At 41.6% G+C, this 12545-nt stretch overlaps 1 long non-coding RNA gene across 2 annotated transcripts in view; it reads right to left on the reverse strand.

The window, feature by feature from the left end:
- Positions 1–1085: 1085 nt before the first annotated feature.
- LOC146761556 (uncharacterized) overlaps positions 1086–12545 on the reverse strand; it is a 36461-nt gene continuing 25001 nt past the window's right edge. The window contains exons 1-3 of one of the 2 annotated variants that reach the window (XR_014944241.1): positions 2153–2342; positions 1579–1694; positions 1086–1186 (exon numbers count right to left, since the gene is read on the reverse strand). This is a non-coding gene — a long non-coding RNA (uncharacterized LOC146761556). Of the gene's footprint in view, positions 1187–1578; positions 1695–2152; positions 2343–12545 lie in introns of those variants that run through there. The other variant, XR_014944240.1, reaches the window with a different exon arrangement.

Raw genomic sequence — 12545 nt, forward strand, 5'->3', positions numbered from 1 at the left:
AAAGAAATGAGGCAAAACCGTGGTGCTGATAACCTAAGGCGAATAAATACCAGTTTATTGGGAAATGAGTGCTATGTGATTTATTTTCAGAAATTAGTGATTATAGAATAAGGTCACTCTAAATAAACAAAACATGGGGGAGAAAGCCCTGTCTGCTGGCATTTCATTTCCCCAGATGTGGGATTGCACTTCTTAGACCATGTGGTGTTCAGAATGTCATAAAACATGTCAATTAAGCTGCAACTGAGCACCACGGATGCAATCAGGGCTCTGACAAGTTTTAAGAGCTTACTGGTTTGCATCTGGCTCAGATAACCAGAATGAAGCAAGAGAGATGTGCAGTGATCCAGGTTCATTTCTCATGACTCTTTCTTAATACATTTTGTAGTGCCACATAGCAGATAAATTATTTGTCTTCACAGGGAGTTGCAATCTCAGAAATATATGATAAGGAACAGTAATCGCAGGATATTTTCTACACTCTTCATGAAGTCATTTGTAATTTGCACAAATATACAATCCTCTGTTAGAGACCCATGTTTGCAAAATGACTGTCTGTAGGTGGTAGATCTATCAGGAGATCTGTAGACAGAAGATAATAACCTCAGATGGTCTAATTTGCTAATACTGACTCGGAATTGTAAGATTCCTCTTTTTCAGATTTCATGATGAGACTTCCTGAAACAAATTGTTCAGCCGATGAGTAGGGTAATAATCAGAGTATATCAAACTATATGTTGGTGGGAAATATGTAACCTCATCTGCGTACGAGTTTTTTGGGAGAGGTTTTTCCTCACACATAGGTAAGCAGAAGAACATTCAGATCAGTGCAGGCTGAAGTCATGCAATCTATAAAAGCAAAGTTAGAAATGGCTTGGCTTAGCTATTAGAATGATCACATTAAAAAAGCAATAGCTTGGTTCCTTACTTTGAACTCATAAACCAGAAACAGAACTAAAAGAGAAAGGATACCCTAACTGAAACATTCCTTGAGATGACCTTTTAAGTAGTTAACTGTACCTTTTTCTATGCACACCTGTGAAGCCCTTACTTTGTGTTCAAAATGCAGAGAATGTTTGGTTCAGCCCAATACCATGATGAGTAGGGTGGAGGGATTTCACAAAATCCACGCCTCATGAAAAGGGAAACAGGGGACCCCAAAATAATTAAAAACAGCGGCAACGATCTGAGGAGAAAAAAAGTAATTTACTAAATATGATATTGGAAGGCAGGATAACACATTATAATACAATACAATTAGAATTGAAGGTAATAAATCAAATAAAATGAGAGAGTATCTGAAAGCTGTAGGCTTTACAGTAATACTGAAGTGATGCGTGCAGTTTGGATCGGCAGCAGCAAGGAGAGGTGAAGGAGAAGAGTGACAAAGAGAAAAAATCCTGATCAGGTGACCTTACCAGGAGTTCTATCCTCTCTGACTGCAAAGCCCCCTGGGGAATGTAGTTCTTCTCTTCTGGGCAGGTACCCAGAAATGGAGCATTAACACTTTAACTCCCAGTGCACTACATGATGTTATGATGTAACCAAAAATCATAAAACCATGACAGTTTTACTTACTAATTGCTTCTGGTTGCACTATTCCCCTATGGTTGTTCTTTTCACTATCATCTTCCCTTTGAGTTTCAGGAGCTGCAGCCAAATGTTCAGTATTCCTAAGGAGAAGTTTGCTAGCACTGGAGAAAAATGGTTTGGAGAAGTAATCAGTGAACACTGGAATACATTTTCAGATGAGCAGTAGTGGACTGTAAAATAGCTGTGTTTAATTGGGTTATAGCTGCTGATCCTTTTGTGCAGCTATACTGGGCAGTTTACTGACAGGTTCCCTGATTTAACACTCTTTTTTTCAGGCCTTTTCACTCTTATTTAGTGGAAAAAAAGGTGCAAGTCTGAGGATACATGAACCTAGACAGAAGAGATACTGTTCTGCCTTCATACAAAACAACACTGCTTCATTTTTTCCATGGGGAGTGCACTTACAGCATTTATTTACTAAGCATGTTGACATCAGGTTTTTTAGTATCAAAACAAACATTAAAAATGCAAACAAATTAGCTGTATCAGGCTTGAAGCCACAGATGACACAACAAAAGTTTTGGTTCTGTTGGAGAATAAAGAGGCATACTACACATACCTTACAAGAAAAAAAGAATTTCTTTTTCCTTTACCAGAGAATTCTTCCTCTTCCATCACTGTCTGCTCCCAACAGAATCAGCATCTAAGAACTGACCCCCTTCTCTGTGTCTTTCTCTCCTAAGAGCTTTTTAAATAGTGGGTAGTCCTTTGATCTCCTGGCTTCTTGTAGTTAATCACACCAAGGTTATTTAGCAACTTCACCTTACTAACCAGGTCAATGACCACACTCAAGCAGTACTGCATAACACTATCTACAGAAAAGAAAAATAGGAAGAAAAAAAATATACTAAAATAGACTCTCTTCTCCCACAGTTTGCATCTCAGAAAATATGCTGAGCTCTCAGCCTTCATCCCCATCAATCATGCAAGTATCACCCACTTACTGCAGACAGGGAGTAGATGAGGACCTTCATCTCCCAAAAAAGATCTAACTTTATGAATGGAATGCTACATCTCATGTTTTCAGTATTAAGGGAAATGTTTTCAGCCTCAAGCTTTGTTATCCCAAAATTGTCTGCAAACCAGCAAAATGTGATCTCTTGGGGAAAAAAAAAAATAATTGCAAATTGTTGGATAGGTGTAACAGAGATGGTAGAAATGTGTGAGCTGGCTCTGAGCTATGAATAACAAATGGGGACATACTGGAATCTTTAGGTACTCTAAATACCTTGTCAACAGCATCAAAATTGTCACAAAAATTATGCATGTGCATATAGGGGTTAAGTCAAACAGTGGTTATAATGCAGGCAGATATTCACAAGCACCTTTTTTTTTCAGGGAATTTTAACCTAGGTGTGGAGGATGTAAATTCTGTTCAGTTACTATTTGATAACTACAATGAATCAGATTTTAGAAAAACTGACTGAAATATACTCAACTTTTTTTTCAGTTCTGCATATAAATATGCTTGCCCATACTATCTAGGCTGTGTAAAAGATCCACTGCTGTATATTATGAGTGCTCCCTTCTTTTCATTTGCATTTCCACTTCCCTCTTCTCTCATCTTTTCCCTTTGTTTCCCTTTCCCTTTCCCTTTCCTTTTCCCTTTCTTCTTCATTTTCATTTTCCTTTCCTTTTCTCTTTCCCTTTCCTTTTCCCTGTTGTAGTCTTTTTCATACTGTCCCATACTTTTCCCATACTGTCCCATTAATGGTGTGGTGAGCAGGACTAGGGAAGACATCCTGCCCCTGTACTCAGCATTGGTGAGGCCTCACCTCGGGTACTGTGTTCAGTTTTGGGCACCTCAGCACAGGAAAGACATGGAGGTACTGGAGCAGGTCCAGAGAAGGGCAACGAGGCTCGTGAAGGGCTTGGAGAATCAGCCCTACAAGGAGAGGCTGAGGGATCTGGGGCTGTTTAGTCTGGGGAAAAGGAGGCTGAGAGGAGACCTTATCGCCAAGTATTCCAGTACCTGAAAGGTTCTTACAGTGAGAGTGGGGCAGGTCTCTTCTCACTAGTGACAAGTGACAGGACAAGGGGAAATGGCCTCAAATTGCACCAGGGCAAGTTTAGATTGGATATTACGAAGAACTTTACAGAAAGGGTAGTTAGGTACTGGAATAGGCTCTCCAGGGAGATGGTTGCATCACTATCCCTAGATGTGTTTAAGAGCCATTTGGATGTGGTACTCAGGGATATGATTTAGTTGAGGGTTTTTAGAGTTAGGGTACTGGTTAGGCTGAGGTTGGACTTGATGATCTTCAAGGTCTTTTCCAACCTGGGTAATTCTATGATTCTATGATAGGCCCTTTTTTGCACTCTTAGACTACAAAACAGCTCACATTGCATCAGCAGAGGTTTAGACTGGATATTAGAAAGAATTTCTTCATAGAGACAGTGATTAAACAATGAAAGAGGTTGCTCATGGCAGTGAAGCAATGGAGCTCCCATTCTTGACAGTATTCAAGAAATGTCTTGATGTGGCACCAAGAGACATGGTTTGGTGACAGGACTTAGTAGGTCAGATTGATAGCTGGAGCTGATGAAGATCTTTTCCAACCCAGGTGATTCTATGATTCATTTCAATACCGCAGATGCATGTGAATTTCTTCATTTTTATCTCAACTACTATATTCTTTTGGTACTTAGTTGCCTGCAGGAGTGTAATTCACAAAATAATTGTGTACTTGATTTGGGGAAAGGGAAAAAAACCTCGACATGTTTTCATGCTCCATTAAAATAATTATTGTAATAAAATAATGAACCGATGCTCATATTTTTTGTTTCCAAATAAAGGCTGGCAATACTGCATAAGATTATCTGTGCATATTTTTTGAAATATTTTTACTCTTTTAAAAACAGTTACATTTTCTATGGATTAAAAAAGATTGAGAATCACTGCTCTAGAAAATCCCCACAAGACTGATGGGCATAATAGAAGGTAATTAATGGCTACATTCATTAGATAGTGGTATGTTAAGGAGAAGGCATAACTTGGAAAATCGAGTAATTGGCAAGGAAAAAAAAAAAAAAAAAAAAAAAGAAACTGCAGAATTTCCAGAAGAAAATCAGAGAAACCATGGCACTAGCAGGAACCTATAAATTGAAGCAACACAAGAAGTTTTTGAACAGAAGAGAGAAGGTAAAGAGAAATTGGTCATTCATGGTGGAACAAGAAGGAAGCATAAGATCACTGAGGAATAAGCTAAGTACAAGATAAATTGTCTTGTTTCAGAGAGAATAATCTCTGTGATACTGGAGTAAACTTATCCAGGATCCTGGTTTCCAAACAGCCTCCAAGAAGACTCCATCATAAATCACAGAATTATAGGAAGGGCTTGCATTGGAAGTGCTCTTAAATACCATCGAGTTTCAAAACCCATTGCCATGAGCAGGGACATCTTCCATTCAGTCACCAGACCAGGCTGCCCATGGCCACATCCAGCCCAGCACTGAACATCTCCAGGGATGGGACATCCACAACTATTATTGGCAGCCTTTTCCAGAGCCTTACCACCCTCATGGTGAACTACTTCTTTGTACCTAATATAAGCCTACCTCTTTTTGTTTAAAACTGTTACTCCTTATCCTGTCACTGCACTCCTTGATAAAACGTGCCTCCTCATCTTTATTGTAGGCCATCTTTAAATACCAGAAGGCCACTCTTCCTGAAGCCTTCTGTCCTCTAGGTTAAAAAAGTTCAACTCTCTCAGCCTTTCTTCATATGAGAGGTGTGTATAGGAGATTGGTAATCACAGTGTGAACCACTGATTAATCAGCTGAGGCAAGTGTGGGGTCAGCTGCAGGAGCACAGGTGAAAGTTATGTAGCTGTGCTCCCGGGAGGGGTGGAGTTCGACTCCACCTCCTCTGAGACCTCATTTAAGGGCTGACCCTCACTGAGGCAGCATCTCTTGGAGATTGCTTGCTAGTGAAGACTGCCTCAGCTCCTAGTGCCATCACTGGTTAGTTCCCCTTTTTCCTTATACCTTCTATGCTTCTACTACCATCTGTTTAGTTACCATTCTTGTTAACAGCTGTGTAGTTACCACCAATACAAGGTGCTTCAGCCCTCTGATATTCATGTCCCTCCACTGGATCCATTCTAGCAGGTCTAGGTCTGTCTTACACTGTAGGTCCCAGAGACAAACACACTATTCCAGGTAGAATTTCACAAGAGATGAAGAATAATTGTAAAATTTTGGGAAATGAGAGTAGGGATTAGGCTTTTTTTTTCTTTTTTTTTTTTTTCTTTGGATTTTTTAATGTCTGCACAATGTTATCCTTTATTTTTCAATTAAATAAAACAATATTTTTAAAACAGAGCAAAGAAATGTGTGCCTCCGGTGGCGCAGTGGTTAAGCACACCACTTTGCAACACCAGAGGCCCAGGTTTGAATCCCCCGTGTGGAGCAAGTGGTAGAAGTGCCGCTCTGCTACACAGGAGGCTCGAATCCCGGGGGTTGGACTCGATGATCTCTAAGGTCCCTTCCCGCACAAAACTGTGATACTGTGAAATACATGGATCTATACTTACAAGTTGTACAGTGTTGGAAAATGTTCTCAAAGGCTGGAAACTATCACTTTCAAAGTTAAATTGTAAAAACGGTCCCAGAACATCTCCAGCCCAGGCCAACAAATCTCATCCCAGACAATTTCTGGATATGGTGCAGGAGCAAGCTCTGGCCAAGGACCACTGCACTAGGCAGCTGGGATGATGCCATCCTCTTTGGAAGGTAGGAGAGTTGAACATTCTGAATGCTGATTCTCTCATTCCAATCTGCCTCAGTGCCAGGGAACAGTACGGTTAATTTGCTAGCATATAGACTGCTTTTGAATGTGCAGTGCTTATAATGGAGTCCTTTAAGAGGTAAATTACAAGTTGGCAATCTTAGGCCCTTCAGTAGGATTTTAGAAACTATGTGAGAATTGCAACAGGTATGGTACTTTATTACAGGGCTAAAACATCAATATCACAGAGGAAAATATCCTATCTTTGACTTCTAGATTCTCACTTAAATCCGATTTACAGAACCATGAAAGTGTTAAGGCTGGAAGGAACTTTTGGGTATTGTTTCAACAGCCCCCATGCTCAAAGAAACAGCAGCCTGCCCAGAGTCACAGAATCAAGATCATCAATAATCAGGTCCAACCATCATCCTGACCTACTGAGTTCTGTCACTAAACCTTAGTACAGCATCACACACCTTGTAAATATCTTCAGGCATAGGGATTCCACCACTTCATTAGGCAGCCCATTATAATGCATAACAGCGGGGGTATTGGAACTAGATGATCTTGCAGGAGCTTTCCAACCCAAACCATTCTATGGTTTGATAAACACATCTCTGTGAAGGATTTTTTTCTAATATCCAGCCCAAACCTCCCTAATACAACTTGAGATCATTTCCTTGCCTCTTATTGCTTGTCACCTGAGAAAAGAAACACCTTCTTTGGCACAACCTCCTTTTAAGTAGTTGCAGATAGTGATGAGGACTACTGGGACCACCTCCGCTCAGGTTCTGAATAATTACCAAATTGGAGATTCTGCAACTCCTATTTATGTCCCACTACTCTACCACTCTTACAGTAAAATGTTTTCTTATGTTTTCTTTGCTCTTACTGGGCACCACTGAAAAGCTTCTGGCTCCAGGATGAGTAGTCCTAGTTTTCTTAGTCACTCCAGTCCCTTCAGTCTTCCGTATAGCCCTTTTGTGGACTCACTCTACTATGTCCATTCTCCTTTTTACTGACAAGCACACCAGTGAACCCAGTACAATATTTCAACAATATCTAGCAATTTCTAGATCCTTTCACAGAACAATATCAAAGTATAAAAATGCATTAAGTCAATTCACAGCGTACTCCTAAATCAATATTAGGGCCTCATAATTTTTTTTAAATGGGAGTATTTCTGGTTTTGCAACTAAGATATATCATTAAATGCCCCATATTCTAATACAAGGTAAATAAAAATATATAGGGAAAATGATGCATAGCAAGGAATACCTTTGCAGTGGTAATGAAATTATGCTAGTAAATGTGAGGGTAGAAACTGATTAATATTAAGAATACTACCATAGAATAACTAAAGTCACTTGAAATCACAGTCCCACTTTTCAGTCTAGTCTACAGTGCATATAAATCATGGAAACCAATTACTAATGTTTACTAAAACACTGACTGTAGTTGTCTGGAGCTATGTTAAGCTTAATTAGGGCTTCCATATATAAAACTTGGTTTTGATTGAATCAAGTGTTACAAAGGCATATTTTTGGTTTGTCTTTCCAGTTACTGTTGACAAAAGCACTGCAGGATGTTCAATATTTTAAACGTATAAATATTTTTAATCAAGTACATAGATTGCCTCTAGCAATGTTCAGAATCATTTAGAAATAATCTGAAAGCTGAAAAGCTGAAAAGTTGGTTCACTGACAACATCCGTTTCCTCTCAACTTGCAATTTGACACATTTTATTAATAATGTCAGACTATCACATTACCACTGGCACATGGTAACTGGAGGATAATTATCTCAGGATGCCAAGGTTTGTAAGACTCTGTGTTTACAATGGGGACCCCACAGTGCAGTCCTCATAAACTGATAGGCCAGATCATGAAATCTTCATAGAGGTCACTATAGATTCTTTCACAGAATCACAGAAACAAAGGGGTTGGACGGGACCTCTAAGATCATAAGTCCAACTCCCCTGCTAAAGCAGCTACCCTACAACAGATCACACAACACAGCTAAGCTTAGACAGATCTTGAATATCTCCATAGAAGGAGGCACCACAACCTCTCTAGGCAACCTGTTCCAACACTCCATCACACTTACCATAAGGAAGTTCTTCCACATGTTAGTATGGAACTTCCTACGTTCAAGTTTGAGGCCAGTACTGATTGTCCTATCACTACACACCACCAAAAAGAGCCTGGCCTCATGCATTTGCCTCCCACCTTCCTTTAGACATTTATAATCATTCATCAGATCTCCCCTCAGTCTTCTTTTCCTCAGATTGAAGAGACTCAGATTTCTCAGCCTTTCCTCATATGGGAGATGCTCCAGGCCCTTTATCATCTTTGTGGCCAACCGTTGGACTCCTTCTAGGAGATCCCTCTTTTTTCTGAACTGGGAAGCCCAGAACTGGACACTGTATTCTAGAAGTGGCCTAATCAGGGAAGAGAAGAGGGGGAAGATCACCTCCTTTGCCTTGCTGGCCATGCTCTTTTTAATGCACCCCAGGATACCATTGGCCTTCTTGTCTACAAGGGCACACTGCTGGCTCATGGCCACCAGGACACCCAGGTCCTTCTCTGCAGAGCTCCTCTCCAGCAGGTCATCCTCTAACCTGTACTGATACATGCAATTATTCTTCCTCAGGTGCAAGACTCCACACTTGCTCCTTTTAAACCTCACAGTGTTCCCTCCTGCCCAGCTCTCCAATCTGCCCAGATATAGTTGAATGTTAACACAGCCTTCACAGCCTTCTAGTGTGTCAGCCACTACATCACCTTTCCATGGACAGAGGTGAGACTGACTGGCCTGTTTCCCTGATCCTTCTTCTTTCCCTTTTTGAAGACTGGATTGATATTGGCCATTCTCTAGTCTTCAAGCATCTCTGCTGTTTGCCAAAATGTTTCATAGAGAGCAGTTCAGCAGTCACCTCTACCAGCTCCCAGAGTACATGTGGGTGCATACCATCAGGGCCCATGTATTTGTGCACATTGATTTTGACTAAGCACTCACCCCTTAGACCCTCATCAGCCAACGGGATGTCTGTCTTCCTTTCCCCAGATTCTCTCTATTTTCTTCAGGGTCTTGGATTCCTGTGAGATAGTCTTTAGTTAAAGACTGAAGCTAAGAAGGCATAACGAATCTCCACCTTCTCAGCATCCTCTGTTACCAGGGCTTCCACCTCATTTAGTAGGGATACATTTCTCTGTACTTTGATATTTCTTATATAATGTTTTGCCTCACCCAGAACCCCATCATGGGCAACAGGGGAATATGGTGTGCACACAGGTCTAGACTTGTAGGAACTTGCACTGCAGAGAGACCAAGACTCCATCTCTGGGAGCTGGGAAATACTCTTAGTAGATACAATACAAACATAATTCAACATAAAGCAATATCAGGTCACAAAACCCTTGCATCTAAATATTTGTTGGAACACTCTGGGTTTCACTGACAGAAATATATCTTCTTCCTGAACCTATCATCAGTAATTTTCCATTACAAACTGACTTTCTGATGTGAGGACAGATAGGATGATAAGGGCTGCATACACCTTGGATTGTAGCTCATGTTCCTACAAAGACTGTTGTCAGGAGTGCACTCAGAGCAGGATATTCCTCAGACACATTGCTACATCCACAACAGTAAATTAAATGGGGCCAAAAGTACAATTTTTGAATGCTGGCACATCTCTGTAGCAATTTTGATCCATGCCTAACTGGTATCCCCATTAGGCAATCCCCAGCCACTGCTTTGTGCCAGGAATCATGGCAATCTCCAGCCACAGTTTAGTGCCAGGAATTGTTGTCAGGAGACAGTAAAACCCAGGCTACAGAATTCAGCAACATGAAAACCAGATCTCATCCTGCCTTGTGCACTACAGACACAGCAAGAGCAGGAACATGCAGCTTTGTTCTATAATGTCAGAATTTACATAAAAGATTAACATACAAAATAGCCCTCTCAGAAGTTACTGTTGGTAATCACAGAATCATAGAATCGTAGGTGTTGGAAGGGACCTCCAGAGATCATCGAGTCCAACCCCCCTGCCAAAGCAGGCCCCCTACACAGTTGCACAGGTAGGTGTCCAGGTGGGTCTTGAATATCTCCAGAGAAGGAGACTCCACAACCCCCCTGGGCAGCCTGTTCCAGTGCTCCGTCACCCTCACCATAAAGAAGGTCTTGCGAACATCTGTGCTGAACTTCCTATGCTCCAGTTTCTGGCCATTTCCCCTTGCCCTGTCTCCACACACTGCTGAAAAGAGCCTGACCTCCCCACTTTGCCCCCAACACCTTAGATATTTATAGACCTGGATCAGGTCCCTTCTCAGACTTCTTTTCGCAAAGCTAAACAGAACCAGATCACTTAGCCTTTCTTCATAGGGGAGATGCTCCAGGCCCTTCACCATCTTTGTGGCCCTCCACTGAATTCTTTCCAAGAGATCCCTGTCTTTTCTGTACTGGGGAACCCAGAACTGGATGCGGTACTCCAAATGAGGCCTTACCAGGGCAGAGTAGAGGGGGAGGATCACCTACCTCGACCTGCTGGCAACACTCTTTTTAACGCACCCCAGTATGCCATTGGCCTTTTTGGTCACGAGGGCACACTGCTGGCTCACAACCAAACTGCCACACACCAGGACACCCAGGTCCTTCCCTGCAGAGCTCCCCTCCAGCAGGTCATCCCTCAGCCTGTACTGGTGCATGCAATTATTCCTCTCTAAATGCAAGACTCCACATTTGCATCTGTTAAACCTCAGCCAGTTTCTTACTGCCCAGCTCTCCAGCCTGTCCAGATCTCGCTGAATGGCGGCACAGCCTTCAGTCGTGCCACCCAATCCTCCCAGCTTCGTATAATCAGCAAATTTGCTGAGGGTGGCCACTCAATGACCTCATCAAGGTCATTGATGAAGATGTTGAACAAGACCAGATCCAGCACCAAATCTTGGGGAACACCGCTAGTTACAGGTCTCCAACCAGACTCTGCACCGCCAATGACAATCCTCTGTGCTCTGCCAGTCAGCCAGTTCTCAACTCACCTCACTGTCCACTCATCTATCTCACACTTCCTCAGCTTTGTTATAAAGATGTCATTGGAGACAGTATCAAATGCCTTGCTGAAATAAAAGTAGGCTACATCCACTGCTCTACCACCATCCACTCAGCCAGAGCATCATAGAAGGCTACCAGGTTGGTCAAGCATGACCTCCCCTTGGCTAACCCATGCTGACTACTGATAACCTCCTTTTCTTCTAATTGCCTGGAGATGGCATCCAACACAAGCTGTTCCATCACCTTTCCAGGGACAGAGATGAGGCCGACTGGCCTGTAATTACCTGGATCTTCCTTCTTGCCCTTTTTGAAGACTGAAGTGACATTGGCTATCCTCCAGTCTTCAGGCACCTCTCCCATTCTCCAAGACTTCTCAAAAATGATAGCAGTTCAGCAGTCACCTCTGCCAGCTCCCTCAGCACCCTTGGATGCACGCCATCGGGTCCCATGGATTTATGAACATTGGTGTTGCCTAGGTGCTCATGGACCACCTCTTCCCTGACTAAAGGGAAGTCTTCCATTCCCCATTCTCACTAACACTCCAGGGACTGAAATTCCTGAGGAAGAGCTTTTACACTGAAGACAGAAGCAAAGAAGGCATTCAGTATCTCCAAATTCTCAGCATCCTCTTTTACCAGAAGAATAAGATAGTAATAAGAAGAATAAGAAGAGAGAAAATAGTGACCAAGGATTATAAGATGTGCTTAATTTTTTCTAAAAGTGTCCTGTTTTCTGTGTTGTTGTGCAGCATCTAGTTACAAATGAGGTGTGATTCTAATTTGGTATTATTGAAATCTACCATAGAATTGATGTACGTGGTTCAAGCCCAAAACTTCTGTTGGTCCTCTTTTAATTATACTGCATTTCATATGGCTAAAGAGTTCACAACTTGGAATTCTTTTCATTGTGAAAGCCAAAGGCGTATGGCTGATTTTTCCAAGCAACCTTCCCTATTTTTCTTGCAAATTAAGATGAAAATTAAGCATGTTATTTATAGTGCATGTTACTTTTTTTAATTGCTATCTCCTAGAGGAAGACAGTTTAAAGTCCATAACAGCTATACCTTTTAGTACTTCTGTATTAAGCCATATTAATGGATTTTTCTCTTTCAAGTGAGCATTTGATGACAGGACTGTTCTACAAATTAGAGGAAATCCTTCTAAGT

This window comes from Coturnix japonica, chromosome 3 (assembly GCF_054131305.1).
Source record: "Coturnix japonica strain WE chromosome 3, WE-NBRP24, whole genome shotgun sequence".
Lineage (NCBI taxonomy): Eukaryota > Metazoa > Chordata > Aves > Galliformes > Phasianidae > Coturnix > Coturnix japonica.